Here is a 9231-nt window from a genome sequence, read left to right as displayed (position 1 = left end):
TGGAAATCAAGGTATTTCTATTAACTAAATGACATAGTCATCAGTAAAATGCAAATTCCATGTTACTCTATCAATATCAACAGTTATTAGTCATTTTTACCCAGGAAGAACGACCTTCTTCTATCAAATAAGTATTATTAAAATCAAAAGGAAACTTTATTCATATAGCTAATTTCAATAATTAACTTCTGTCCTCTGTTGCTGGATTATCCTGCAAGTTAAAATTTGCTGTTGTTTTCTTGAATGTAATTCAGATACATTCATGCTGGGATTCACATGTTAATTTTTAGTTCCCCTTATAGTACTAGGTGATGGGCAAGAAACATTTAAAGGGGAAATGTCCTCTCTGGCAATCTGAGATTGACAATGAAGCAGGTGAGAATTGTGGCGAGGCTAACACAATTGGCTATGTGGAACTTGTAAGACATCTATTCTCCACATGCACTTGAAACATGTTTTCACTGAAGTATTGGACTCTCTTGGCTTGATTCTCAGTTTGCAGGCAGGGATCCACACAGGTACTTAGGTGCTTAGCCCCCAAGATTGTTTTTAAGCACCATTGTGATTCACAAAACTCGGACTCAGCTGCCACCTAACCCTAGAGGTGCCTAAACTTGCTCAACACCTAAGGTTTTCCAGTAAAAGTTCTCAATGTGCCTAAGGACATGCACACGGCTGCCTCACTTTAGGCCAGAGGTTTGCAGACTGTGAGGCACGCCCCCCTAGGGGGGCACACAGGAACATTCAGGGGGGCACGTCAGGGCCCAGGCCAGCCCCCCCCCCCCCGGGGGGCAGAAAGAGAGCGCCATCCAGACCCACTTTGCCCCAAGCTCTGCTCAGTCCCCGTTCTCCCAGCCTATGGCTTGGTCACGGCACACGGTCTCAACTCCCAGCCCCAGGCCTTAGTGCCTGATCCCCAGCTGTGGCCTCAACGCCTGAGCCCTCACTTCAACCCCCAGTCGTAGCACTTGACGCCTAGCTCCTGGCTGCAGCCTCATTCCCTGGGACTTGCCGCAGATCCCAGGGCCCCTGGCCGCTGCAGCCCTGCTCCCAGCCTCAGCCCCCAGACCTGATCTCCCCCTAGCCACAGGCCCAGCTGGGGGAGGGCTAGGGAGATGCGGACAGGAGTAAGGGGGGGGCACGAGGTAAAAAGTTTGGGGACCACTGCTCTAGGCATCTGGATGCCTATTTCCCACCTAAGCTTCAGACCGATCCACAAACTAGAGGAAGATAGGTGCTCCTCCTCCTAACATGGGCGATGTGATATGGAAAGTGTACTCAGAAGCCGCCTAACTCTACACAAAATGAATTACTACCAGTGGGCAGAATGTTTAAAGGGAGGGTCCTCTCCCAGCCCCCAGCTCTGATTGTTTTGTGTGGAGTTAAGTGGCCTCTGAGCCTGTTGGGCCCCATACACGAGTTAGTGGAATACCTACCTTCCCCAGTTCATGGATTGCCAGCAGAGTCAGGTGCCTTCTTGCAGCACAGACTTAGATGACTATCTCCATGAGAGGGGTGGGATTTAGGACACACCCCTCTTCTCAGTCTCTTCTATTAGCTAGCTTAAATGAGGAGCCACTGAACGTGCTGGCCTTTGTAGATCACATTCTTAAGGAACATATCTCTCCCCATGCATTGTATAGGAGCCTAGGTGTCTAACTCAGGCTTTGTGAATTGCAGTGTTCCTCCTGTGATTTCCTAGGTGCCTAAAAATTTGGCATTGCTACGCTCAGTATTTGGGAGGTGGAGGAGAGAAAGTGGAAACAGGAGGGGAGAAGAGCTGGTCTGCAATTTCTTTTCCTCATAGACATTTCTGGCTGAAATCTTTTGATGAATGCAGACACTTTTCATTAGAAATTTTGTTTAATAAAAATCCCAATTTCCTTTTGAAAAAAAAAAAAGTTACTTTTTTGACCAGCTTCATTAGGGATGGTGGTATTAAACAGCAAAATACATATTTTCCTTTTCTGTCTCTCCTACCTTCCCTCCTCATTCACCTACCACAATAAAAAAAAGGCTACTTGAATATTTGTCAGCACAAGCTGAAAGTGTACTTCCACACTTTATATGTTTGGGAGCTAAAGTTAACTATTTTCTGTAAATTCAATGATGAGATTTCCAGATGTGAAAATTAGTTGATATGACCAACATTTTCAATTGAAGCTTTAAAGAAAACATTTCTCTATTTCTGCACATCTGAAAGCCTCTAACAGACAAAATTCTACCAAAGTCAATGGGCATTTTTCCTATGTAAGAACTGCAAGATTGTGTCCTTATATTATGTATTATGTTGTTATATTTATAATGCAGAAACAACTAAAGGCCCCAGCCCCATTGTGCTAAGCCCTATACAGACAATCACAAAGAAACAGCTCCTGCCCCAAAATGCTTACAATCTCTTAAGACTATAGACAACCAGATGGATACATGAACAGATGAGGGAGAAGAAGGTAGCGATAAAATGATTATAATTAGCATGATAAGCATTGGTCGGTACCAGCACACTGGCAGCATAACCATTATCTGTGTGTATGTATATATGTAAAATTAACATAAATAACATTTTTATGATATTTACTCATTCAGAATATCTGATATTGTCAGTTTAGAACAATGAGAAGCCCAACTTAATGTAGGGACTTCAGTGACCTTCCAGACACAGTGCAAAATACTTCTGTTTGGATTTTGCGGGGCTAAGGTATGTTCCCTGAAGAGGCACTGAAGAGGTAGAAAGGAGGTTTTTTAGATGGCTGGCTGGCAGAGCTTCTGCAGAACTGATCATTTCACTGCTGCTGAGGCTTAAATTGTATTTTGTGTTAAGGCACCTAGTGTTTTCAATTGGTATGTTTGTTATTTTTTTAAAATAAAAATAAATACATAATAAAGATTTACGTATGTATCTAGAATATGAGATACACCATACAATGAAGCACAGTTGAGAGATCTTTTAGTTCACATTTGAGGGCAAATTCTGTTCTATTACATAAGGGTATCAATAGGACAATTTTGCTGAAGTCATCAGAGTTATCTTGGAAGACACCAGAATAGTTTTAGCCAGAATTTAACCCATATTCTCTCTCATTAGCATTTCAAACTATTGATTTCTACAAATATTCAAAAGGTAAATACTGGTGCTAAACAATACGTATATGCCTCATTCACTTTGTTGGTGCATAGGCACATGCCCAATGTATCTAAAATATAAAACCAATAATATAACTAATAACTCTACATACTTATTTACTTTGCCCTTGTTACATATAAATACCAGAAGCAATGACTTGCAGCCACCTTTAATCTCATGACAGCTTTACTATCATTGGTTGGCTGAGCTTCAAGTAGAGTTATGATAGTGGCAAAGTTCTGGAAACTGCAGCACATATTTTTGTAATTAAGTAACTGATGGAAAACTACTTAGAAAATGCAGTGAAATTATTTGCAAAACACGTCAGATACAAAAGTAGATCATGTTCTTCCCAGTGCAATATTTCAGATATGATTTACAGAGTATTCCTTTTACTGTGTTTTACCACTTTTCCCCCCACTCTTGATGCCAAGGAATAGTTTTGTCTTGAAACAGATCTTGTGATGAAAACATTGTATTTTCAACTTCTAGGGATAAGAGTGTGCATGGAGGGGGTGTACTTTTAATCTTTCACCCATTTTAATTCTGTTTTCTCAAACAAATGCATATCTCTTGTGGGTACTTTTGGGCTGAGAGTTTTAATGCTGTGATAATTTTTTTTTCCTGATATTAAGACCAGGTTTTCATTACAAAAAAAAAAAAGACTAAAAGAAAATTTATTTCTAATCCAACGCAAAAAAATTAACAGTAAACTTTTCTAAAAGGTTGTTATAAATATTCTGCTGTTAATAGAATTCTAGTCATAATACAGTATCATTCTCAAGATTCTTTAGCCTAAATTATCATTTCTTCCAAAGTGCCTCTTATTAGTGCTATAGATTTAGGTATTGCTGCATTTATTAATAGCTACCCTTATAACTAAGAAAAATAATCATTTCATCGTAAAGAATGTTGTTTAAAAATAAATTTAACAGGTGAAGTCTTTATGAACTAAGGTGATGGGAGCATGTGAAATGTAATCCTGATTCAAAAAATTAGCATGTAAAAGGATCTGAATGTATATGGGACAATCTCTCCTCTTTACAAATGCAGATTAGAGTATCTGGATTTTCCTGCCAGCAATATTTGGCCACATTCTTCGTGAGAGTGGAGAGCCTCATTTCCCTTATGTCTCCACAGACCCTTCCTAGCAGCCACCTGAGGGGAGAACATTTTGGAAGTGGTGTGACAGGGTGTACCAAACCCCGCATTGGCAAGGCAAAGGTTTAAGAGCTGCTCTGGGCCTAAGATACCATGCCCTCTCACCTCTGCAGGGCATACTTCAAGTGGAGGAAGCATTTAAAAAGTCATGACTTAGCTCAGTCTGACTGAGGAGGAGAATAGTCGGAAGTTGCCAGGACTCCACACAGCCAGGACCAAGCCTCATAGCCAAGCCACTAGAAGCCTATAAACTACAGAAGCCCAGGGAGATGACTCACTATGGCTGGTGGAAGAAACTCAGAGACAAATCAGATGGGAACACAGAAGGAACTCCACGTCCAATCCATGGTGACATCAGAGAGACTGGAACAAGGGTTGGAAGTGACCCAGTGAGCATGTGTCACTCTGCCTCATTGGGTCACAGCTGAGGATGCCAGATCCAGGACAAACTGCTGAGAAACAGGACAGACTGACCCCAGAATGGCTATTCTACCATTAGATTATAACAAGCCAGTAACAAAAGTAAACCTCTGTCTCACCTCACTGGTTAAGAAGAAGTCAAAATGCAGGCTCCGTAGGCATTCCAGCACTTATTTCACCACCCAGGCACTAGACTGGAGGATAAGTGGTTATTCAAAACCAATTTCATCAAACAAAGGGTTCTTCTGATCTCAAGAGATCAGCCACACAGCCAGGTCAATATATAACTCAGATCTTACCCAATAATAACACTGCTGCCAATCCTTTAGTAATTAAAATCTAAAGATTTATTTATAAAAGAAAAAAATAGAGAGTTAAGATGGTTAATTGATCATATACATATAATCATTGCAAAGTTCTTTTACCAAATTTGTAGTAGTGATGGAATAAACTTCTAGTTTACAAATGTCTATCTGAAAATTACCCAAACAGCTTGGGGATTATCAGTCCTTGTTTAGAGTTTCCTTGTTAGAAATCCAGTCCAGAGAAATGAAGTTGGAAATGAAGACAAAATGGAGATGTTTTCAGGGTCATTTATACCTCTCCCATGTGGAGGCGATTTTACTTCCCCAAACAACGCCCCCAAGTTTATGGAAAAGTACAGGCATGAGATGGAGTCCAGGGTCACATGAGCAAGTCACATGCCCTTACATGTTTTGATGACTCACAGGAGCAGCCATTTTCTAAAGCGTCCCCAGGAAATCTCACTGGATGGGAACAAGCTTCTTCTATGGCTCATTGTGACAGTCAATTGCCTTTGATGGGCCATCAACACAAAGCTGTCTGGCTTCAATGTAGATTTTACCTGGCGTGCATTAACCCATGAACAAACACATTAGGGCTATAGATCCATATAGCTAATATTCATAACTTCAAACACAGTGAGAATACAAGGATATAAATAGGATAAACATACTTAGTAAATCATAACTTTTCCATTGACACCTTATATGACATACTTTGTACAAGATTTGTTGCATTTGTGTAACAGTGGTAGCAACAATATACATGGACATATTTCAATCATAGAGCATCACAGCATGCTAAGGGGTATCAGGCCTTGACCCCTGGGCAAGAGCTACTGTTTTGATGGGCCTTGCATCGGAACCCTGTGGAGTTGGGTGGGCCTGGGTTCCCCTACTATCCTCCATTTCCAGTAGGCAACACTATCCTGAACTATAGTTGCCAGGCAAAGTGCCCTTTGAACTTTCACTGATGGGTGACACTACTCTGAACTATAGCCGCTAGGCATAGGCGGCAGGTGCCTCTTGCATTTGGGGAGGCTGACTCCACTCCGAGTCCCCCCTACCTCCTCCCCTCAGGCCCTGCCCATGGTCCACCCCAGGCCCTGCTCCCTCTCAACCCCCTCTTATGATCCCTCCCCCACCCGTGCTGTTCAGTCCTCTGGGTCCCCCCACTCTCACTCTGCTTCTTCCTGTCCCCACTCCCCACACCAGCTGCCACTTGCTCCGGTCCTTCCACATGAAAGCTGTTTCAGTCTCTCACTTCCTACCCCAGGCAGTGCTTCCTTGCTCTCACTTCCCAGCCCACCAGCTCCTCTCTTTCTTTTCCTTTTTTCAATCTTCCTGTTTGGTTTTCCTTTCCTCTTCTCTTTTCTTTGTCTCAAACCTTCTTTTCCCCTCTTTTCCTACCTCTGTTAATTCAGATCTGTCCTCTTAATGGGGCTTCTTCAGGGAGAAGAATAAACCCAGAGCAGGCAACTGGGAGAAACAGACCAGGCTACAGTCTCTCAGCCTGTACTGCTTACTCTTCTGGGCCCCCTGTCACCCTCCATCACTGGCTCTAGGTGAGTTGCTCCAGAATCAGCAGCATGCACAGCAACAGGAGCAGTTCCACAGATGGACCAGCCAGTGAGAGACTGACGTTCAGAACCACTTTTAAAAGTGATGAGGTCTTGGTCCCCTGCACCCCCACCCCTTTTCTGGTGCCCCTTAGCTGAATTGCTGGTATTGCTGCTCGAATTGTAAGAACATAGGATCTAAGAGCAGTCCAAATTAATTCTGTCGTGAGAGGAGCTGACGATTGCTGGACTGACCACCACTTGGTGAGGTCAGCCATGTCTATCAGGATTGCACCAAAACATAGAAAGAAATCCAAATAATTTTGACAGCAATACAATGTCCAAAGACATCAATCCTCAGTGCATCAAGAGAACTTCCAAGCACACCTCTGTGGAAAACTGACCATATGCACGCCTGAAAACAACACAAGTGTCAAAGAAGACTGGGAAGCCCTATAACAAACCATCAATGAGGCTTATAATGAACCCATCGGCCTTGCTACCCTCCACTATCAGTCAGCAACAAGCAAGCAGGTCACTCCCTGTATGTCTGTCTGCTATGCAGCCAACCCTGGTTCAGCCACTCTGACCCCAGCAGCCTGTCTACCGCCCCACTCTGAGTTCCACAAGCCTTAGTTACAACCAGAAAAAGGACCCCAAGACACTCCCAAGTCCTGAATTTCCCCAAACCATGTGCTCTGTAAGCATCCCAGGCAGAGAGTGACAGTCACAAAGCATTGTGAGGCACACAAGGTTAGAGGTAAGAGGTGAAACAAATCCTCACTGCTCTGCATTGCACACCGAAGTGTGACACAAGGGTCTCTAGTGCAGTCTTCAATTTCATATATGTGCTTTCCCAGGACATTTATGAATGGTGCTTTAAGACTTTCACATTACTCTTACCTTGGGGAAAGAATTAGCCATTAGCAATATTAGGGTGAAAAAGGTGTTAACTGGACCAATTTTCATAATATTTTGGCTGCTCTTTCACTGAAGTGAAGATTTACTTTCTTTGAGGTGCAACAGACAAGGTCTCCAGGCTGATTTCCCAGATTTTTTAGGCCTGTGATAATTGCTTGTTGATTTTTTTTAAAAAGTACATCATGTATTTATGAATTAAAATGACCCTTGTTCCTTGACTTATTGCTTTGAAAATTTGCTTTCCTAATTTTCCAGTCAATCTGCCCTTTAATGACAGATTGTAATAATACTGAGCTTTTATCATCAGTAGATCTCAAAGCGCTTTACAGAGGAGGGCAATACTATCAACATGTTACAGCTGGGGAAACTGAGGCACAGAGCAGGAAAATGACTTGCCCAAGGTTACCTAGTAAACCAGTGGCAGAACCAGGAATATAGCCCAGATCTCCTGTGTCCCCAGTATAATACTTTATACTCTAAACTATAATGCCTCATTCAAGAAGTCCCCAATCCACATCAGAACTCTGAGATGCCAACAGAATTCTCACAGAATGAGGTGGCCTTGCCCATGACTGCCTCAATATTTAATACCACAGCTAAAGCCTGGAAAAGAATGTGAATAGAAGAAAGTGTGACTAATAGCAGGAAGAAAATATATACCAGGAGTAAAGAGGGTGTCCTGAAATGCTTCACTGTATACGTTGTTCCAGTGGTGAAATATGCACTGGATAACAGTAGTGTGCCACCATTTCACTTCCAGCATTCCTACCACCAATTAACATTCGTTGCCCAGTCCGATTGTTGCCCCTCCATGCGCAGAGGAATAAGGGAAAGTAAGGCACTCAGTCATGCCTCTAGTTCCAGAGTGCAGGGAGTAGCTGTCTCAGCAGAGCAGCTATGTTCCCACTGGTGCAGATGACTGGAGGGGGAAAGTAGGGAGCACATTCTTGACATCACTTCCCATAGGGTTCCTGGAAGTGTGTCTATACCTGCATATTGGGGAGTGTACACGGCAACAGATATAGGACACATTGCAGCATACTCACCCCTGAAGCAGCAGGGAGATTGGGAAGAAGATTGTGGTTGGGAATTCATAATCTGCCTCCTGTGCAGCACAACAATAGATTGCACTTTACACCGGGTAGCTCTTAATGTCACAAACTAGCCTTTGGGAAGTGTGCAAAAGAATGGTATGCATACACAGCCAATGCTCCCTTGCTTTGCTGCTTGCAGTATGCTTTTGTTATTCTTTGATGCTTATTGTTGCTTTTTCAAGTTGCTGCACAGAGATTTAGCCTCTTGGCACCTATTGGCTTTAATGGAAGTCAAACAGTGAAGAGCCTGCACACTGCTTTGTTTCCTAACAGTGCTGTGGACTTTCTGTAATAAGCAGAACACAATGAATGATTCATGTGCATACTTGTTAGATAATTCACATGACAAATTTCACATTTTAAAATGAAAAACATTTTAATTGAATATTTTATTGTTCACCCAAAGCTAATAGCAAAAGTAGTCAAACCAAATTTCATTTTCTATTTCACACTTTTGAACCAGCTCTATCATTGAACAAAAAGGCAGGGGAAAATGTCAGTAAAAATCTTATCAAAATATTTTCCAAAGTTTGTTTGAAGTGATTTTTTAAGTGGGGAATTTTTTTATTTTTTTTTGTTGGTTGTTTTGTTTTGTATTCTTTTTCAAATTTTCTAATCTGATTTAAATGTTATCAAAATTTCAAAATTCA

This window comes from Emydura macquarii, unplaced genomic scaffold, assembly GCF_026122565.2.
Source record: "Emydura macquarii macquarii isolate MOO-44397 ecotype Brisbane River unplaced genomic scaffold, CSIRO-AGI_Emac_v2 contig_3019, whole genome shotgun sequence".
In the NCBI taxonomy this organism is placed as follows: Eukaryota; Metazoa; Chordata; order Testudines; family Chelidae; genus Emydura; species Emydura macquarii.
Note: the sequence above shows the minus strand (reverse complement) of the source record.